Consider the following 19,675-nt stretch of genomic DNA (forward strand, 5'->3'; position numbering starts at 1 on the left):
GCACACTTGGTTAAGCGCTAGACTACTAACCAAAAGGTTGGCGGTTCAGAACCACCCAGAGACACCTCAGAAGACAGGCTTGGCGCTCTGCTTCCGAAAGGTCACAGCCTGGAAAACCCTGTGGAGCAGTTATACTCCGCACACACCGGGTGTCCATGAGTCAGAATCGACTAGAGGCAGAGGCGTAACTAGGGTATGGCAGGTGTGACGGGTACTGCACTGGCCCTGGGTGCGTGGTGCCACTGAGCAGTTTCTGTTAACCCGGCTCGGCCAGTGGCGTATCTATGGGAAGTGGCGCCTTGGACCAGCACTGAATTATACCCTGTCGAAACATCTGCACCCTTCTTTTCGATACCTTTACCATAATATCGCTCAAAAATACAAGTCAAGCTCGTTAATCTTTTAATTAACACGTTACTGTGCTTGAGAGAGGACGTTGCGCTGTTACCAGGTTAACAGAAACTGCCCAGTGGCACCACACGCCTGAGGCCGATGCAGTACCCTAGATAGGCCACTAAGACATCAGCTAACAGCAACAGTCCTCTGCTGGATGTGCTGTTTGCAGAAAGTTTCTCTGAGTCTACAAGCTTGTCTTTCCATCTTAAGAGTTTTTCACAGAGCAAAAGGTTTAAATTTTGATGAGGTCCATTTTATCAATTTCTCTTTTTAATGGATTGAGCTTTCAGCATCGAGTCTAAGAACTTTTTACTTAGCTCTAAAAACAAAAGATTTTCTCCACTGTTTTTTTCCTAGAAGTTTTATGTTTTGCGTTTAAGTCCATGATCCATTTTGAGCACATTTTTGTATAAGGTATGAGACTCAGGCTGAGGTTCGTGTTTTACCTGTGGATGTCCAGCTCCTCTGGCACCATTTTTGGAAAAGACTACCTTTCCCCCATTGAGTTTCTTTTGCAATTTGTCCAGAAATAAATGGGGCATATTTGTGTGGGTCTATTTCTGTGTTCTCTGTTCGGTCCGCTGATTTACATGCGTGCCCGTTCGCCAGTACCACACAGTTTTGACTACTGTACTTACTGAAGTCCTGAAATTGGGTAGACTTTATCCATCATCAGATTGTTTTAGCTATTCTAATTCCTTTGCTTATCTATATAAATCATAGAATGATCTTGTATACATTTTCAAAAAATCTTGCTGGAATTTTGGCAGAGATTTTGTTAAACCTATAGACCGTTTTAGGGAGAATTGTCACCTTTTCTATGCTGAGTCTTCCAACACGACAGGTCTCTCCATTTATTTGTATCTTTATTTACTTAATTACCAGTGTTGTGTGGCTTTCGGTACACAAGCCCTGGACGTGTTTGGTTAGTTTACGTCTAAGTATGTCATTTTTGCGTGATTGTAAATGGCACTGATTTTTATTTTCAGTGTCCACCTGTTCGTTGCTAGAACATAGAAGTAAAATTGATTTTTTATGTCGACCTTGTGTCCTGCAACCCTACTGAACTTACTATTTCTAGTTCTTGTAGATTCCTTGAGATGTTCTCCATAAACAAGCATGTTATCTGCAAATACGAATAATATTGCACTGAGTATAGGATTCTGGGTTGGCAGCTCTTTGCTTTCAACGCTTGAAAACACTTCTGGTCTCCATCGTTTCTACTAAAAATTTGCTGTCATTCAAATTGTGTTTCAATCTATAAGTAAGGTGTCAATTTTCATTCTCTCTCTGCTTTCACAATTTTTTTTTTTTTTTTTGGTCTTCAGTTTTCGGAAGTTTAACCATGATATACTTTGGTGTGGATTTATTGGATTTATCCTGTTTGGGTGTGTTCAGCTTCTTGAATGTATAGGTTTATGTCTTTTGCCAGATTTGGCAAGGTTTTGGCCATTATGTCTTGAAGTATTTTTTTAGTTCCACCCTCTTTCTCTCCTCCTCTGGGACTGTGATAACACTTACATTAGACCTTTTCATATAATCACATGTCCCTGAGGCTCAGTTCATTGATTTTTTCTCAGTCTATCTTCTCTCTGTTATTCAAATTCACTAATTTCTATTGTTCTACTTTCCTGTTCACTGATTTCTTTCCTCCGTCCCCTCCATTTGGCTATTGGGATTATCCCCTCAATTTTTGATTTCAGTCATTGTATTTTTGAGTTCTAAAATTTCCATATGATTCTTCTTTATTTTTCTGTTTCTTTGCTGAGACTTTCTATTTATTCATTTGTTTCAAGTATGCTTATAAGCATTTTTATGATGGCTGCTTTGTAATTTTTTGTCAGCTAATTCTAACGTTTCTGTCATTTCGGTATTGGCATTGTTTGTCTTTTTTTTTTTTTCCTTCATTCAGTTTGAGATCTTCTTGGTTCTTGGTATTATGAGGCACCTTTCCAGTCCTTGCTGGCTTGAGTTTTCTCTGTCTGAATTAATGATGTGGCCCTAGGACAAGTGATTGCAGCCAGCCAGGAAGGTGCCTGGGTTGATGACGCCCGAGTGAGTGTCTCCGCTTTGTGCGTCACCTTCCTGGAGACCTCAGACACAGCACGTTTGCTCCCAGGCGTCTGTGCGGGGACGTCCTCAGTCTCCCCCGGAGCCTGGCTCCCATGTGCCGTTGCCCCCTGCTCCTTGTCCTTCCGTCAGTAAGAGCAGCAGGCAGACTTTGGCTTCTGACTTCATCAGACCAGATCAAGAGATGGCTTTGCCTCATAAGGAAACATCAAAGCTTAGATGTCAGTTCGGGGGTGGGGGAGGGGGAGGAACTAATTTTGATACAATTTATGAATAAGAGACCCTTAAAGTCTAGTTAATGTGTAAGCCAAAGCCAAACCCGTTGGCACTGAGTCGTGTTAAAAAGTAGAACTGCCCCATAGGATTTTCTTGGCTGTAATCTTCATGGAAGCAGATCAGCAGGCCTTTCTTCCTCAGTTCATGAGTACTGGGTTCTAAAATCTTAATTTTCCTGGGGAAGATATCATATAGTCAAGTATTTCCTGCAGAATCTATGGCTTTGCCTGCCATTCATAAGTAAATTCAATGGTATTGAGAAGGATGGAAAGGGGAGTATTGCCAAAGAATAAGTGCAGGTGTCACTCTTGCATCACACCTGACAAAGGTCGAGGGCCCAGCTACAGCCAGGGTTGTGTTCTTTCCATTTATTGCAGAGCTTGTGGATTTTCTCACTAATACATGTAATACGAGCATTATATGTAGATGCATCTTGCCTTCGTGGTTCTCCTGAATGGGCTCCTCACTGCACCCCCACCTCAATGTTATTAGTAATGTTCAGTTTTAGCCCTGATGAAGGAGGTAACTCATGCTGCGCTGGCAATTCAGAACATGGCCCGACAGCGTCTAGAGTACCATGCAATCGTGGTTCCTAAAGGCCCAAGCAAGGTATTTTCTTAGGGAAAGAGCTCCAATCTCCGTGGAAAAATGAGGAAAACAAAATGTACTGAGTTTTTCACGATGCAAAAATTTTTCATTAAAAAAGTTGTATCATTATGTTCTTCCTATTTTTTTTAGGTGTCAAAAAATACCCTTTAAGTAAAATAACTATAGTAGATAGTGCTTTTTTTGTTATCCTTACTTGGAAAAATAAAATGTAGACAATGCTATGTTAACCCAACCCAAACCCAATGCCATTGCGACCCTGTAGGACAGAGCAGAACTGTCCCCATAGGGTTTCCAAGGAGCGGCTGGTGGATTCAAACTGCCGACCTTTTGATTAGCAGCCGAGCTCTTAAGCACTGCACCACCAGGGCTCCAATGCCATGTTGATTCCCCTAAAATTGTTTTTTCCCCTTTGTTTTCTCTTAATTTTTAAAATTGAGGTGTATTTTATACACAGTGAAATGCACAAATCTTAATGGTGGAGTTCAGTGAGTTTTGACAAACGGTAAATCTGTGTAGTATACACCCTAATCCTGTTGAAGAAAGTGTCTGTTACCTCAGAAAGTGCCTTTGCCCCAAAGTCTGACTCCGTCAGTGTACCTCAGTGTGCCTGCTCCAGAGCTTCCGTGAATGGGAACACGGAAGAGTGTGTGCTTCTGCCTCTGACTGTCCTCAGCGTGTTCGTGCATTGTTCAGTAGTTCACCCCTCCCACTTTTTTCTTCCTGAGTAATAGTCCCTTGTGTGGGAATACCGTGGTCCCTCCTGACCCTAACCTCTCCCCCCAACCCAAGTGATCTCTAGGCCTGGGACGTGTCAGAGCCTCCAGAACTGACCTCACCTCCCGCTGATCTCAGCTACTGCCTTCCATAAAGCATTGAGTGAGGATGGAGCCAGCATCCTCATGGGGCGTTCATCTGTTTAAAGATTCAGTGTCTTATTTACACTCACTTGTGGGGAGAAAAAAATAACGGAAGGCTTAAGACTTACTTTTTTCTTGCATTAGAAAAGCTTAATTGTGCTGAAAAAATGTTGTTGATTCTCCTGTTGATGAACATTTGGGGTGTTCGAGAATTGGTATTATTAATGAGATTGCTGAGAACATTTCTGTACAAGTTCTTTGTGGACATGTTTTCATTTCTTCTCGTAAATACTTAGGAAGGGAATTAGTGGGTCATATGGTGGGTATTTGTTTAACTAAGAAATTGCCATAAACAGTGCTCCAAAAATGGTTGCCCATTTCACACTTCCACTGCCAAATCACATAAGAGTTCCGACTGTTCACATTCTCACCAGCGCTTGGTGTTGTCTTCGTTGTTCATTTTAGCTATTCTAGTGGGTGTGTAGTAGTATTTTGTTGTGTATTAATTTTCATTTGCCAGCTGCCTAATGGTGTTGAGCACCTTTAAAATGCATATTGGTCATTTATATGTCTTCTTTTGTGAAGTATCTGTTTAAGTCTTTTTAAACTGTTATTATTTTTAAAAAATACTGAGTTGTCCTGGAGTAAAGGAGAATGAAGAACACTAAAGACACAAGGAAAGTATTAGCCCAAGAGACAGAAAGGGCCACATAGACCAGAGACTTCATCAGCCTGAGAGCAGAAGAACTAAATGGTGCCCGGCTACCACCAATGACCGCACTGACAGGGAACACAACAGAGAGTCCCTGACGGAGCGGGGGAAGGGTGGGATGCAGAACTCAAATGCTAGTAAGAAGACCAGACTTAATGGTCTGACTGAGACTGGAGGAACCCCAGAAAGCATGGCCCCTGGACTCTCTGCCAACCCAGAACTAAAACAATTCCTGAGGCCAACTCTTCAGACAAAGATTGGACTGGACTGTGGGACATGAAATGATATTTTTGACCAGTGTGCTTCTTAGCTCAAGTAGATTCATGAGACTAAATGGGCAGCTTCTGTCCAGAGGTGCGATGAGAAGGCAGAGAGGGTTAGGAGCTGGTTGAATGGACATGGGAAATCAGGGGCGGAAAGAAGGAGTGTGCTGTAATAGGATAGGGAGAGCAATTAGGGTCATATAACAATGTATGTATAAATTTTTGTATGAGAGACTAACTTGAGTTGTGAACTTTCACTTAAACTACAACAATAAAAAAAATTGAGTTGTAGAAGTTTGTTATACATTCTTGATACAGGTACTTGTGTTTTCTCCCAGTCTGTGGCCTGCCTATTCATTTTCCTAGCATTATCTTCTGATATGCAGGAGTTTTGAAGTGTGATAAAGTGAAAGTCGTCAATTTTTAATTTTATGGTTGATGCCTTTGGGCCTTGTCTGAGAAATCTTTGTCTAACCTGTCTTAGTTACATAGTGCTACCATAACACAGATACCATGAGTCAGCGGCTTGAAAGAACAGGAATTTATTTCTTGACATTTCTGGAGGCTAACAGTTTAAATCAGGGTTTGGATTTTGCGCCGAGTCCTCCTGTGAGCCTCTCTCCTAGTTTCTGGTTTCTGCAGTGATCCCTGCTGTTCTTGGCATCTGTCAAGCCCCTGTGTGTGTCTCAGCATCAATTCTGTGTTTTTACAACTCAGAGGTGTTTAGGTTTCGGACCCACCCCACTCTGGTATGACCTCTTTAACATAACAAAAGAAAACCCCTATTTCCAACTAAGCTCATATTTGTGGGTACCAAAAAACCAAACCTGTTTTGTTGGTTCTGACTCATGGCGACCGCATGTGTTACAGAGTAGAACTGCTCCATAGGGTTTTCTAGGCTATAAACTTCATGGAAGCAGATCACCAGGCCTTTCTTTACGAGTGCGTTTACGTAGATTCGAGCTGCCAACCTTTAGGTTGGTTGTCAAGTACAAACTCTTTGCACCACCCAGGGACCTTATTTGTGGGTATGGGTTTGAGGATTTCAACATGTATTTTGGGGGATCATAATAATTCAATCCACAACATATCCCAAGGTTGCAAAGATGTTCTCCCATGCTTTCTTCTCCCAAGCTTATATGATTTTTACTTTTACATTTAGGTCTATGTTCCATCTCAAATTAATTTCTGTGTATAGTATGAAGTAGACGTTGAGGTTAATTTTTTTTTTTTTTTAATTTCATACCGTTATTCAGATGTTCAATCACTGTTTGTTAAAAAGACTTTCTCCTTTGAAATGTTTTGGCTTCTTTGTTGAGAATTGATTGTGAAAGTGTGGGTCTGTTTCTGGGCTCTCTGCTCTATTGATCTATTTGTCTAGTATTTTGCGAATACCATCTAGATTTTTGTAGTAAATCTTTACCAGATAATGTAAGTCCTTCATATTTTTTATTCCTTTTCAAAATTGTCTTGGCTATTCTGAGTTTTTTATATCTCTGTATACCAAAACCCATTGCCATTGAGTTGATTCCAACCCGTAGGGACCCTAGAGGACAGAGTAGAACTGCCCCATGGGGTTTCCAAGGAGCGGCTGGTGGATATGAACTGCCGACCTTTTGGTTAGCATCCGTATCACTTAACCACTGTGTATATGTTTTAGAATACACCTCTCCATTTGTTTAGGCCTTTTTTTAATTCCTCCGGCAGGGTTGTGTAATTTTTAGTATAGAGTTCTTGAACATATTTCATCAAATTTATCCCTAAGTTTTTTGTTTCTGTAAGCTATTTTAAATGATATATTTTTAAGTTAAATTTTCTGAATATGTGTTGCATATTTAGTACACAGTTGATTTTTGTACATTGACTTGTATCCTGCAAGCATGCTGAGTTCACTTTATTAGTTCCAGCCGTTTATTTGTAGATTTCCTAGGGTTTTCTAAGTACTCAATCATGTGATCTGAGGATAAAAACAGTTTTACTTCTTTTTTTCCAATCTGTATTATATATATATTTCTAGCTTTACTGCGAGAGCTAGGGTCTGCAGCACAATGCTGAGAGCAGAGATCCTTGATTTTCTTCTCAGTCTTAGGGGGAAAATGTTGAGTATTTTGACATTAACTGTAGGTTTTTCATAGATGTCCTTTATCAGAATGAAAGAGTTTCCTTCTACCCTAGTTTATTGTGAGTTTGTATCTTGAATGGTTTTGAATGTTTTCAGCTGCTTTTTCTGCATATTGATCATATGCGTTTTCTCCTTTATTCTCTTAATGTAATTACTTACATTGATTTTTTTAAATATTAAACAAATCTTGCATTTTGGGGATAAAACTCACTTGATCATAGTGTCTTGTCTTTTTTATGTATTGATGGATTGCTAATATTTTGTTAAGGATTTTTGCATCTATGTTGGTCTTTAATTTTACTTTTTTGTTATGTCCTTGTCAGGTTTTGGTACCAGGGTATTACTAACTTCATAAATAAGAATAAAAGCATTCCCTAATCCTCTTTATTTTTTAAAAAATACTGTGTTTAAGATTGTAGGTCATCGTAGATGATATGATCCTATACGTAGAAAATCCCAAAGTGTCCTCAAGAAAACATCTAGAGCTAATAGAGGAATTTGGCAAAGTTGCAGGGTACAAGGATGACAAACAAAAATCAGTTGGGTTTCTATACACCAACACTGCAAAATCTGAAAGGGAAATTAGGGAAACAGTTCCATTTACAATAACATCTAAGAGAATAAAATACCTAGGAATGAATTTAACCAGGGACATGAAGGCCTTATACAATCAAAATTAAAAAACAAAAACAAACACACAAAAAACGCTGCTGAAAGAGATTAAAGAAGACTTAAATGGAAAGATGTTCCATGTTCATGGGTTGGAAGACTTAATATTGTTAAGATGTCAGTACTACCCAAAGTGATCTATAGAGTCAGTGCAATCCTGATCAAAATTCCAACAGCCTTCTTTACAGAAATGGAAAAACCAATCCTCAACTTTATATGGAATGGCAAGAGGCCCCGAATAGTTAAAGCAATGTTGAAAGAGAAGAACAAGGTAGGAGGACTCACACTTCCTGATTTTAAAACATGTTATACAGCTACAGTAATCAAAACAGCCTGGTATTGGCATAACAATTGACACATAGACCAATGGAATAAAACTGAGAGTCCAAAAATAAACCCACAAATCTATGGTCAACTTATTTTTGACAAAGGTGCTAAGTCCATTTGATGAGGAAAGAAGAATCTTTTCAATAAATGGCTTTGGGAAAATTGGATTTCCACATGCAGAAAAATGAAGCAGGATCCAAGTCTCCCACCACACACAAAAAACAAATTCAAAATGGATTAAGGACCGAAATGTGAAAACTAAAACCATAAAATTCTTGTAGGAAAAAGCAGGGGCAATGCTGTTGGGCCTAGCTTTTAACAGTGGATTATCTAATAACAAAAGCACAAACAACAAAAGACAAAATAAATAAGACCTCATAAAAATTAAAAACTTCTGTTTATCAAAAGAATTTACCAAAAATGTGAAAAGACAAGCTACTGACTGGGAGAATATCTTTGGAAACCATATATAGCCGATAAGAATCTAATAGCCAATAAGTATGTAAAACTTTGACAACTTAACAACAAAAAGATAAATAACCCAATCATAAAATGGGCAAAGGAATTGAATAGACATTTCACGGAAGAGGACATTCAACTGGCCACCAAACACATGAAAAGATACTCAATGTCATTAACCATCAAAGAGATGCAAATCAAAACCACAATGAGATTACCATTTCACTCCCACTAGGATGGCTACGGAGCCCTGGTGGCACAGTAGTTAAGAGCTTGGCTGCTAACCAAAAGGTCGGCAGTTCGAATCTACCAGCTTCTCCTTGGAAACCCTATGGGGCAGTTCTACTCTGTCCTGTAGGGTTGCTGTGAGTCAGAACTGACTTGACAACAATGGGTTTTGGGTTTTCTAAGGATGGCTAAGATAAAATAACAAATGTTGGCAAGGATATGGGGAAATTGGAAGCCACATACATTGCTGGTGGGAATGCAAAATGGTACAGCTATTGTGGAAAACAGTGTGGTGGTTCCTCAAAAAACTAAAAATAGAACTACCATATGACCTAGCAATTCCACTCCTAGGTATATACCCAAAAGACTTGAAAGCAGAGACTCAAACAGAGACTTGTATGCCAATGTTCATTGCAGCACTATTCACAATAACCAAAAGTTGGAAACAGCCTAAATGCCCATCAATGAATGAATGGATAACAAAATGTGGTACATACATACAATGGCATTATATTCAGTCAGTAGGAGAAATGAAGTCTTGATACATGCTACAATATGGGATGGAGCTTGAAGACATACTAAGTGAAATAAATCAATCACAAAAGGACAAGCATTGTTTGACCTCACTTATATAAAAAGATAAGAAAAGGCAAATGTATAGAGACCAAAGTTTATTAGTGGTTACCAGAAGTGGGAGGGAGTGGTGGTGAGGGGGTGGTTAATGCTTATGGAGTACTGACTTTCAGTTTATGGTGATGGAAAAATCCCTTTGATTAAGGGTGGGGTTGCACAGCTGGTTATTGTTTAAGTGATGTCAATAAGTTGTAGAATTGGCAAAAGTTGCATGATAGATGTATTTACAACAATGACCAAAAAAAAGAGCAGTTGCTGAGGCTGCTTATGTATAACCAAACCCCTCATGGGATTTGGTTCCTTGGTTTGGAGGGTTAAGGTCATGGTTTCATGGGACATCCCAGTTAATGGAGTAACAGAGGAAGATGGAGAGCCAGGAATGAGAGGAGGATATGTAATGTGTGGCTAATTGCCTCCATGAACAACTGCCTCCTTTGCCATGAGACCAGAAGAACTGGATGGTGCCCAGCTACCATTACTGAACACTTTGGTCAAAGAGCCTTGTCTTAGGCTGGGTTCTCTAGAGAAGCAAAACCACTAAAGCATATACATATATATATAGAAAGATTTATATCAAGGAAATGGCTCACTCGATTATAGAGGCTGGAATGTCCCAAGTCCATGGATAGGGATAGAGGCGTCTCTCAATTCACATAGTTGCAGGGGCTGGTGAACCCAAGATTGGCAGGTTGGAGAGCAGGGCTGCCACTCACAGGCTGTGAAGATCAATGAATCCCAAGATTGGCAGGCAAGATTCAAGGCTTCTCCTGATTTATGTAGCTGCAGGAGCTGGTGATCCCAAGATTGGCAGGTTGGAGAGAAGGGCTCTCACTCACAGGCTGTGAAGATTGATGAATCTCAAGATCAGCAGATAAGCTGATAGCTCAAGTCCCAAGAACCGGAGGTCAGACAAACAGGAGGCAGCCGCAGGATCCAGAGCAAGCACAAAGCCAGAATGTCTGCTTATATTTGGATGCAGGCCACACCCCTAAGGAAACTCCCTTTCAACTAATTGGGTACTCAACAGCAGATTCCATCATGGGAGTGATCACACAATCTTAACCATCACAATTCTATAGAAGAATCTTGATCAAAAGGGGGAAAATGCAAAACAGAACTTCAAATGCTTATAGACTCCAGACTTTCAGGAGCCATGGAGGCTGGATGAACCCCTAAAATTATTGTCCTGAGATAATCTTTAAACCTCAAACCAAAAATATCCCCTGAAGCCTTCTTAAAACCAAACAATAGTTTAACTTAAGTAGTGAAAAATGCTCTGGGTAGACATTTTTGCTCTGTTAAGAGACATTATGCTCTTTTAAGAACTGTCATTGTGAGATCAGATTGACAACAGCAACTCAAAGATTAGATAGGAACCTTAGGGGGGCAGTGAGTTGACATTAATGGGGGAGGAACAACTCAGAAAAGGAGGGTGAGAATTGTTGCACAACTTGAAGAACGTAATCAGTGTCACTGAATTGTACATGTAGGAACTGGTGAATTGGTGTTTGTTTTGCTTTGTATATTCTCAACAACAACAAAATAAATTAAAAAAAAAATTGTAGTTCAGAGTTTCTGTCTGGTGTAGTAGTCCTTGAGCTGGAGAACTCTTTTGGTGATTTTTATAACGAAAGTGTATGGCAAGTAATCTCTCGATTTTTATTCATCTTAATATTCTTTATTTTGTCTTCATTTTTAAAGGATACTTTTGCTAGATATAGATTATAGATTGACTTGTCTTTCCATTGTCTTCTGTCTTCTTTCTATCTGATGAGAATTCATGCATTGTTCCCATGCATGAGATTTTACTTTTCTCTGATTAATCTTACAATTTTTTCCTTATCTTTGGTTTTCAGCAGTTTGACTATGATATGCCTATGTGTGATTTTATTTGTATTTATCTCTTGGTGTTCATTGATCTTCTTGAATATGTAGAAAATGTTTTACATCAAATTTTAAAACATTTCAGCCGTTGTATCTTCAAATATTTTTATCTCCCGTTCTCTCTGTCTTCTGGGATCCCAATTTTATACATGTTAGGTTAGTAATATAAGCCCTTAGGTCACTGGTGCTCTGTTTCTTTTTTCTTTTTTCTCTCTGTCTCAGTTTGAATAATTTCTGCTGATCTGTTTTCAAGATTACTGCTCTTTCTTATGCAGCATCCTTCTGTTAAATTCATCAGTGAATTTTTTATCACAAATATTCTGATTTTTAGTTCTAGAATTTCCTTTTAATTATTTTTTAGAGTTTTCACCTATCTCCTCAAATATCCTATTTTAATCCGTATACCAATTTTTTCTTGTAAATTCTTGAACACATTCATAATAACTATTTAAAAATCATTGGCTACCAATGCCAATAGCTAGTCATCTATATGTCTGTTTTTACTGCTTGTGCTTTCTCTAGATTTTGAGTCACATTTTCCTGCTTCTTTCGGGTCTTATATATATTTTTGTATTCTAGACATTGTGTAAAACAGAAGATTTTATTTTCTTTTGTTTATTTCCCTTTCTTTTCTCTGGCGGTTAGGAGACTGATTGTTGAAATTCCTCTTAGAGTCAAGTTGGGTTGGGGCTGCTGTAGTTAGAGTGAGCTCACTGTGCTTAGCTCAACACCCACCTTGGCCCCCCACCCCTACTGCCTTTTTGATCCTGTCAACAGTTGAGCTGGGAGGGTATTGAACTATATTCCCAGATATCTTTGGTTCATACCCCCAAAACTGAGGCACCACAATGATGCCTGGGACTATGCACTTTTCTTTTGCTTGCCAGCCCCGCTGAACTGATGTTCTCTTAGCAAAATTCTAGGTTGGGAATTAAGAATTGTAAGCCAAGAGTTTGTTTTTCTGTTCAGGGATCTTTCAGATTCTAGTCCATCTTGTTAGACTTGTCTGAAGCTTGGCCCACTTTTTTCTCATCCCTTCAAAGTCTCTCCATCTCTGGCCAGTGCACTCTTCCACCCACCTGCACCCAAACTGGTCATCTGCCCCCATATCTGGAAGTTTCTGTGGTTCTCGGCTTACCTGTAAAGAGTTTGCTTTTCTCTGAAATTGCTTCACCAGAGCTTCCTTGTATGTACTTCTTGTGTGGCCCCATAGACAGTATAATTTTTATCTCGCCCAGGTTCTTCTTGTTACTAGGGGAAGAAAGTTATTTTGCATCCTCTACATCCTAACTAGAAGTGGAAGTCCCCCCAAATTGATTTTTAAATTGTTCAGGTCCATGAAATTTAAAATTCCAGGACCCATGACCCAGAATTTCTTCATAACAACTGTGGACTTTTACTATATATTCAATTCTGGGAGTTTTTAGGACTTCTGCTCCTTGAAGAAAAGTATACACTGAAAATAACTCCTTCTTGGATATGTTCATATGCGTGCGGGGGTCTTTACTTACAAGGCTCAGATGTCAGTTGATTAAAATACCACATTCTTTTGTTCCACATGCATTGTAGATGTGAAGCTAATAGTGGAGCTTTATCATAACCACCTGATTTAATATTCTTTCTCATTTCATGTAAATGTCTTTGTAGAAAATGCTACCAAGAGAGGTATTGTGGTTACTTTAATTCCATTGCCAATACTTTTATATGGTTTCCTGTATTCTAAAGGGAAAGCTATATGCACTTGTCTTCTTTTTAAACTTTTCCTCTTATGAATCAGTAGCAGTATGAACAGACATAAGAAGTTCTTATTAAGTGGTTAAAATTGATGCTTCTTTCTCAGAATTCTTGTTTCAGAATTCTTAATCATCATCTGCTTAATGATTAAGCAGACTTTGTAATGAAAAATGCCACAGAGTTGTACAGAATCTGTTTTATTACTAACTAGAGAATGAATAGTAGAAGAAAAAGAAGAAGAAATACTTACGCTTTACCAAACTCACTTAATTCTTACCTCTTAGAGATAACGAAGGTCGCATAGCTTGAAAATGGCAACGTCAGGGTTCTAAGCCAGGCCTTCTGGCTCTAGGGAGACTGCTACCTCTCATGTCACCAAGTTTACCAGCCTAGAGGTTACCCCACACTAGAATTCAGTTAAATCAGTGAAAATTGTGTGAGCATAACACTAGCCCTGCTCCTTTACCGAAATGGGTATTTTCAGTAATACTTACCAATAATAGAATTGTACACTCTGTAGTTGAAAAAATTACAAGAGAGAGAGAATTTTTAAGGTAAAGTTATTCCTCCTCAAAATAAACTCTCTAGTTAGGCTAACTGAAGGTGTTGTTGTTTGGTAAGGAAAGTAATTTTTCCATTCTAAACTTCCAGGTCAAATTCCTACACAAACCTTTTTCTCTACCACCCCCACCTTACATGTTAGTCATGTTGTATTTGTCGTTTCTGTTCTTAAGGTACTTAATCTGAGGAGTATCTGTGTGAGCCATGTAAAAACAGATGTGTTATTCTTTTATTTTAACCAGCCTAGATCTCCTGAAAGATATGCATCAAATATCGCTCATTAAAATCAGTGTCTTTCCAGTGGGTTTACCACTTTTTTTTAAGGCAGGTTATCCTTTCTTCAAAGGACAGCTTAGACATGGGAGACCATTCTGTAGGCTGTGGGATGGAGAGAGGGGTGAGTAAAGCCTCTGCTGGTCCTGGCTACACTCAGGGGTCTGTGAGATTATAACAGAAGATCTAACACTTGTGTTACCAGAGTTCCAGAAGGAGAGGAGAAAGAGGGTGGGACTAAAAAAATACTTGAAGAAATAATAACTGAAAACTTCCCAAATTTGGCAAAAGTCATAAGCCCACAAATTCAAGAAGCTGAGCAAACCCAGGGTAAACCCGAAGAAAATCACACCAAGATACATCTTAGTCAATCTCCTGAAAACTAAAGACAAAGAAGAAATCTTGAAATCAACAAGAGAGAAACAACACTTCACCTCCAGGGGGAAATCAGTTCAGATGACAACAGATTTCTCATTGGAAATGATGGAATCTAGAAGGAAGCAGCATAAAATTTTTCAAGTGCTAGAAGGAACTTGCAGCCCATAATTCTCCATTGTTATTGTTAGTTACTGTCGTCTGTTCTCACTCATGGCGACCCCATATATGCAGAGTAGAACTGCTCCATAGGAATTTCAAGGCTGTGACCTTTCGGGGAGCAGATCACCAGCCTGTCTTCCAAGGTACCTCTGGGTGGGTTTGAACTGCCAACCTCTCAGCTACTAGTCGAGCACCACCCAGGGACTCTCATGGTTTTATATTCAGTGAAAATGGCCTTCAAAATGAAGGGGGAAATCAAGACTTTCTCAGATGAAGGAAAACTAAGAGATTATGTCACCAGCAGATCTATTCTAAAAGAAAGAATAAAGGAGGTTCTCTAAACAAAAGAAATGATTAAAAGAGGAACCTTGGAACATCAGGAAGAAGGAAAGAACACAGTAAGCAAAAATATTAGTAAATAGGCTTTCCTTCAACTCTTGAGTTTTCTAAGTTATGTTTGACTGTTGAAGCAACAATTATAATACCGTCTGATATAGTTGTCAATGTATGTAGAGAAATACTTAAAGCATTTACACTATACATAGGGGAGGGTAAAAGATTTGAAAGGAGGTGAGGTTTCTATACTTCACTCAAACTGGTGAAATGTTGGTAGAGTAGACTGTGATAAGGTGTGTACGTACAATATAATAGCTAGAGGAAACACTAAAAAAAGACGTACAGAGATGCACTCAAAAACATAGATAAAATGCCACTGATTATTTTTTTTAATGCATTACTTTATGTACTACTAAGAAAGAAAAAAGTATTGTAAGATACCATCAATTGTAAGACATATCCTATTTATACAACAACAAAAAAACAAAAACAAAAAACAAAACTGTTGCCGTCAAGTCAATTCCAACTCATAGTGATCCTATAAGGACAGAGTAGAGCTGCCCCCATAGGGCTTCCAAGAAGTGGCTGGTGGATTCTAACTGCTGGCCTTTTGGATAGCAGCCAAGCTCTTAACCACTACACCACTAAGGCTCCTATTTATAGAGGTATTAAAATATGAAAACATTTTCTGTTTTAGAATTGATGTCGTGTATTATTTATATGGTGTTCACTAAGTGCAAGAGGATGGATGATGGTGATAATCTAGGCAAATATTACATGCTTACAGATAGTTTTTGTGAATAGAATTAGATCCTGATGATAGAAGAAAGATATTCCAAAAGTAGATTATGCTCATGATCCCTATCAGATTGAAAAAAAATCCAAATGTGTATACTCAAGTTGAAGAATCTTAAGGGATACTAATAATTACAAGGAACAGAAGTTAAGGCTCAGTCATTCAATGAGAGAGGTAACAACATGTATTAAATGGCTTCTAGGTGAAGTTTTGTAACTAGAGGGGAAGGACAAAATAGAGTCCTAATCTCTAATAATTTACAGTCTAATAAGAGATAGGACTAGCAAATGCGAGGCTAGATTCTGTTCATACACTTATACAAATAAGAACTAGGTATTCAGGGACATTCAGAAACATAAAAGGTTATAGGAAAGGAAATGAGAGTTGATATCTAGTGAGTATCTACTATGTGACAGGGTCAGCAGTGCTGAGGACTTCATTATTTATAATAGGAATATATTGTTACATACTTATTATTTCACTTAATACTCACAAAACCCTAAGGGAGATAAATCCTCCATTCTACAGATGAAGACACTGAGGCTCAGAGACATTAAGTGGCCTGTCCACGTTCTTTCAGCTAACACGGTGACTAGCGATTACAACTAGTCAGGCTAGCTTTACTAAAGCAGTAAATCTGTAGCCAGGAAGTGAAAGCATGAAAGAGACCTAACTCAGTTACAATGTGTAAGTGAGAGACAATGGTACATGTGATGATGTAGTAGAAGATACGAAGAATGTCAAGGACAAGACAAAATAAGTGTCCTTGGGCAAAGTATAAAATGCCGATTGTGCTTGAGTTGTGGGTGAGTTATGGGAACCCAATAAGGCAAGCACCATTAAAGGATTCAAATTCACAATCGAAAACTTTACTCTGATCTGAGAAGCAAGTGAAAGTGACTCTAGGCTTTTGGGAAGAACAGTGTTCAGGTCAGACCAAGACAATACCTGTGGAAGGTAATCTTGTGAAGCAAGAATCTAAAAACTTGGCAAAGGTCTGAATAAAGGGGGCTCCAGAAGAGAACCAGAGATGCTTTTCACCCTGATTTTAGTATAGAAACAAACACAGCAGAGAAGTGATGGGATGACTTTTCCATGGATGATGAAGACTGAAAACAAAGAGATAAATCAACCTTTCTTTTGATGAGAAATGTTAGCAGAAGTATGCCTGAGGGATGTATGCTGATACTCCTTTTATTTTATGTTCTCACAAACCGTCTGGAGGGGGTGGTGTTCACTGAAATAAAGCAGTACGTTTTGATACTGTTTCACACACACACGTGCACACAGGCACACACACACAGACACATTCTGCAAGTTTTCAGACATATCAAAAGAGATGCATCATATCGTTTCTCTGTACCTAGTCCCCAGCTAACTTCTGCTTGTTTTCAAGCTGCCATCACATAGTAGGTGGAGCCCACCAAGGCATATGTGTTGATGTATATCTTCTTCGTTAAGGAGGATACACTTTAAAGCTATGTTAAGTGGAAAATGCCTTAAGCATCATAGATTAATAAAAGAAGTTCAGTTGGACAGACGAGGTAAGCCCCTTGCCTGTACACATGCCTGGTTCCGCATGCTGTCACGCTCGGTCCCTGCATTTCTGTGGAAGTGGACAGATCGCTTTGAAATTTACAAGACATGAGTTTCTGGGAAGTCTTCAAAGGCCCTAATGATGGTATTTTGAGGATAAAGAGCTGAACGACTTTCAGTTTTACTGCATTTTGCAGCTTACAGTGTGGACCTTCACATACATCACCTCACTTCGTCCTCCCAACCTCCTCACCTGCATTTTACAGTGCGCAGAATCAAGGCCTTGGAGAGATATTCAAGAAATCTCTATGTCTAGGGAAATACTACAGGAAGAAAGGCCTGGCGATCTACTGAAAATCAGCCAGCGAAAAGCCTGTGGGTCACAATGGCCGGATGCTGTTGTGCGTGGGGCCACCATGAGCTGGAGCTGACCCGACAGCAGGGTAACAACAAAAGGAAAAGTCCCCATGAAGTAAGGGGAAAAGACGTCCCCGAAGGGATGGGTAGGGTTGGGTTGCTTTGTCCAGCACACTTTTGTCACACATTGACAGGGCAGGGGGACGCTTACAATATGTGCCCTTTTTATGCTTATCGAGTAGAAGAGCATGTTTGGTGATTTTAATAGTGCTTGGCTGAGTCCTAAGAGGGTCTTTGGTAATAAAAATACCCTAACTGTGTAATAATCAGTGCTATATCAGCTACCTAACTTTATTTTATAATAACAAGATATTTTTAAAATTCTTTTATAATCCTCTGTCGTGTAGATGGCCTGTGTTTGAAATGTTCACCCCCCAAGCCTCCAGTCCACCACCCATCTGTCTGTCTGTGGTGGCTTGTGTTGCTGTGAGGCTGGAAGCTCTGTCACCAGCAGGGTCACCCGTGGTGGACAGGTTTCAGCAGCGCTTCCAGACTAAGCCAGATTAGGAAGAAAGCCCTGGCAATCTACTTCCAAAAATTAGCCAATGAAAACCTTAAGGATTGCTTGCTTTGGATGTGTCATCAGGAGGGATCAGTTGCTGGAGGGGCATTTGGTGACACAGAGGGCCAGTGAGAGAGAGGGGGAGGCCCTTGGTGAGAGGGATTGGCACAGTAGCCCCAAGGATGGACTTGAACATGCCGGCAATCGTGAGAATGACACAGGACGGGGCAACACTTCATTCTGTGCATAAGGTTGCCTTGATTTGGAATTGCCTCCCTGGCAGGCAGCTATCTATCTGTCTAACCCTCCAGCGCCCAGCACAGTACCTAACGCAGGGTGAGCCTCCAGTACGTACTTTATAAATGAAAGGATGGTAATTATGATCGTCCTAACAGAGGAAACAGAGATCAGTCAATCCTTGGAATCAGAGTCAAATAATGGTTGTAACAGAAGTGATGCCTAACCCTTCAAACGAGACACGAATCATCTGAGTTCTTGTGAAAAAGGTAGGAAAGGAGGCGTTTTAGACAGAACTTCAGATTTAGAAAGAATGTTAGCAGCGTCCAGTCTTCCCAGCCAGGACAGGACTCCTCTTGAGTGTCGTTGCAGGAGCCACCTCTGAACACTCGAGAGTGAGGGGACCCGCTTCTTCACCACCCGTGGAATTTTTTTAGTTTTTTAGTGTTAAGCTTTCCTCATATTGAGTATACAGTACCCACCTCAGTTTCGCGTTTTGGTTTCAGTTACCTGCAGTCAGCTGGGGTTCGAAATGTTAAATGAGTACGTAGCATGATGAAATTTCGTGCTGACCCGCTCCTTCATCCACATCACTTTTAGTACGGTATATTGTCGTAGGGTCGCTATGAGTTGGAATCGACTCAATGGCAATGGGCTTAGTTTGTTTTTTATATTGTTATAACTGTACTATTTTATTATTAGTTATTGTTAATTTCTTACTGTGCCCAATTTATAAATTAAACTTCATCATAGTATATATCCGCAGTTTCAGGCATCCATGGGAGGTCTTGGAATGTATCCGTCACGGATAAGGAAGGACTACTGTATGGAATGCCTCCTGTAAGTCTTACCTGTGGCCTGTTAACACGTGTTCTGCAGCAGACAGACCAAACCCATACTCTCTTCCACATAACGTTTATTCAATAATTGAGTTTCCTCATTGTTGATATATGGCAAAAATTGGTCGAATTTCATAATGTAAACCCAAAGATAAAAATTTTCTTGAATAATAATATTATGATACTTGCGAAGTTTAGGGGTTGTGTACCCCATCTCGTGGTTTTGAGCCGGTGGTTAAAGACATTGAGAGTTGACAGATTAGTCAGAGTTGTCAAGAGTATTAATTACTAACTTTGAAATCTTGGTCAGTGAAAGTTCATCTTAGTGCATCTTGCAAATACGATCAGTTTTTTCAGTACTGATCTGATGATGCTTGACCACAGTGTGGAGCCCTGGTGGCG

Source organism: Trichechus manatus, unplaced genomic scaffold (assembly GCF_000243295.1).
Source record: "Trichechus manatus latirostris isolate Lorelei unplaced genomic scaffold, TriManLat1.0 scaffold00004, whole genome shotgun sequence".
Classification (NCBI taxonomy): Eukaryota; Metazoa; Chordata; class Mammalia; order Sirenia; family Trichechidae; genus Trichechus; species Trichechus manatus.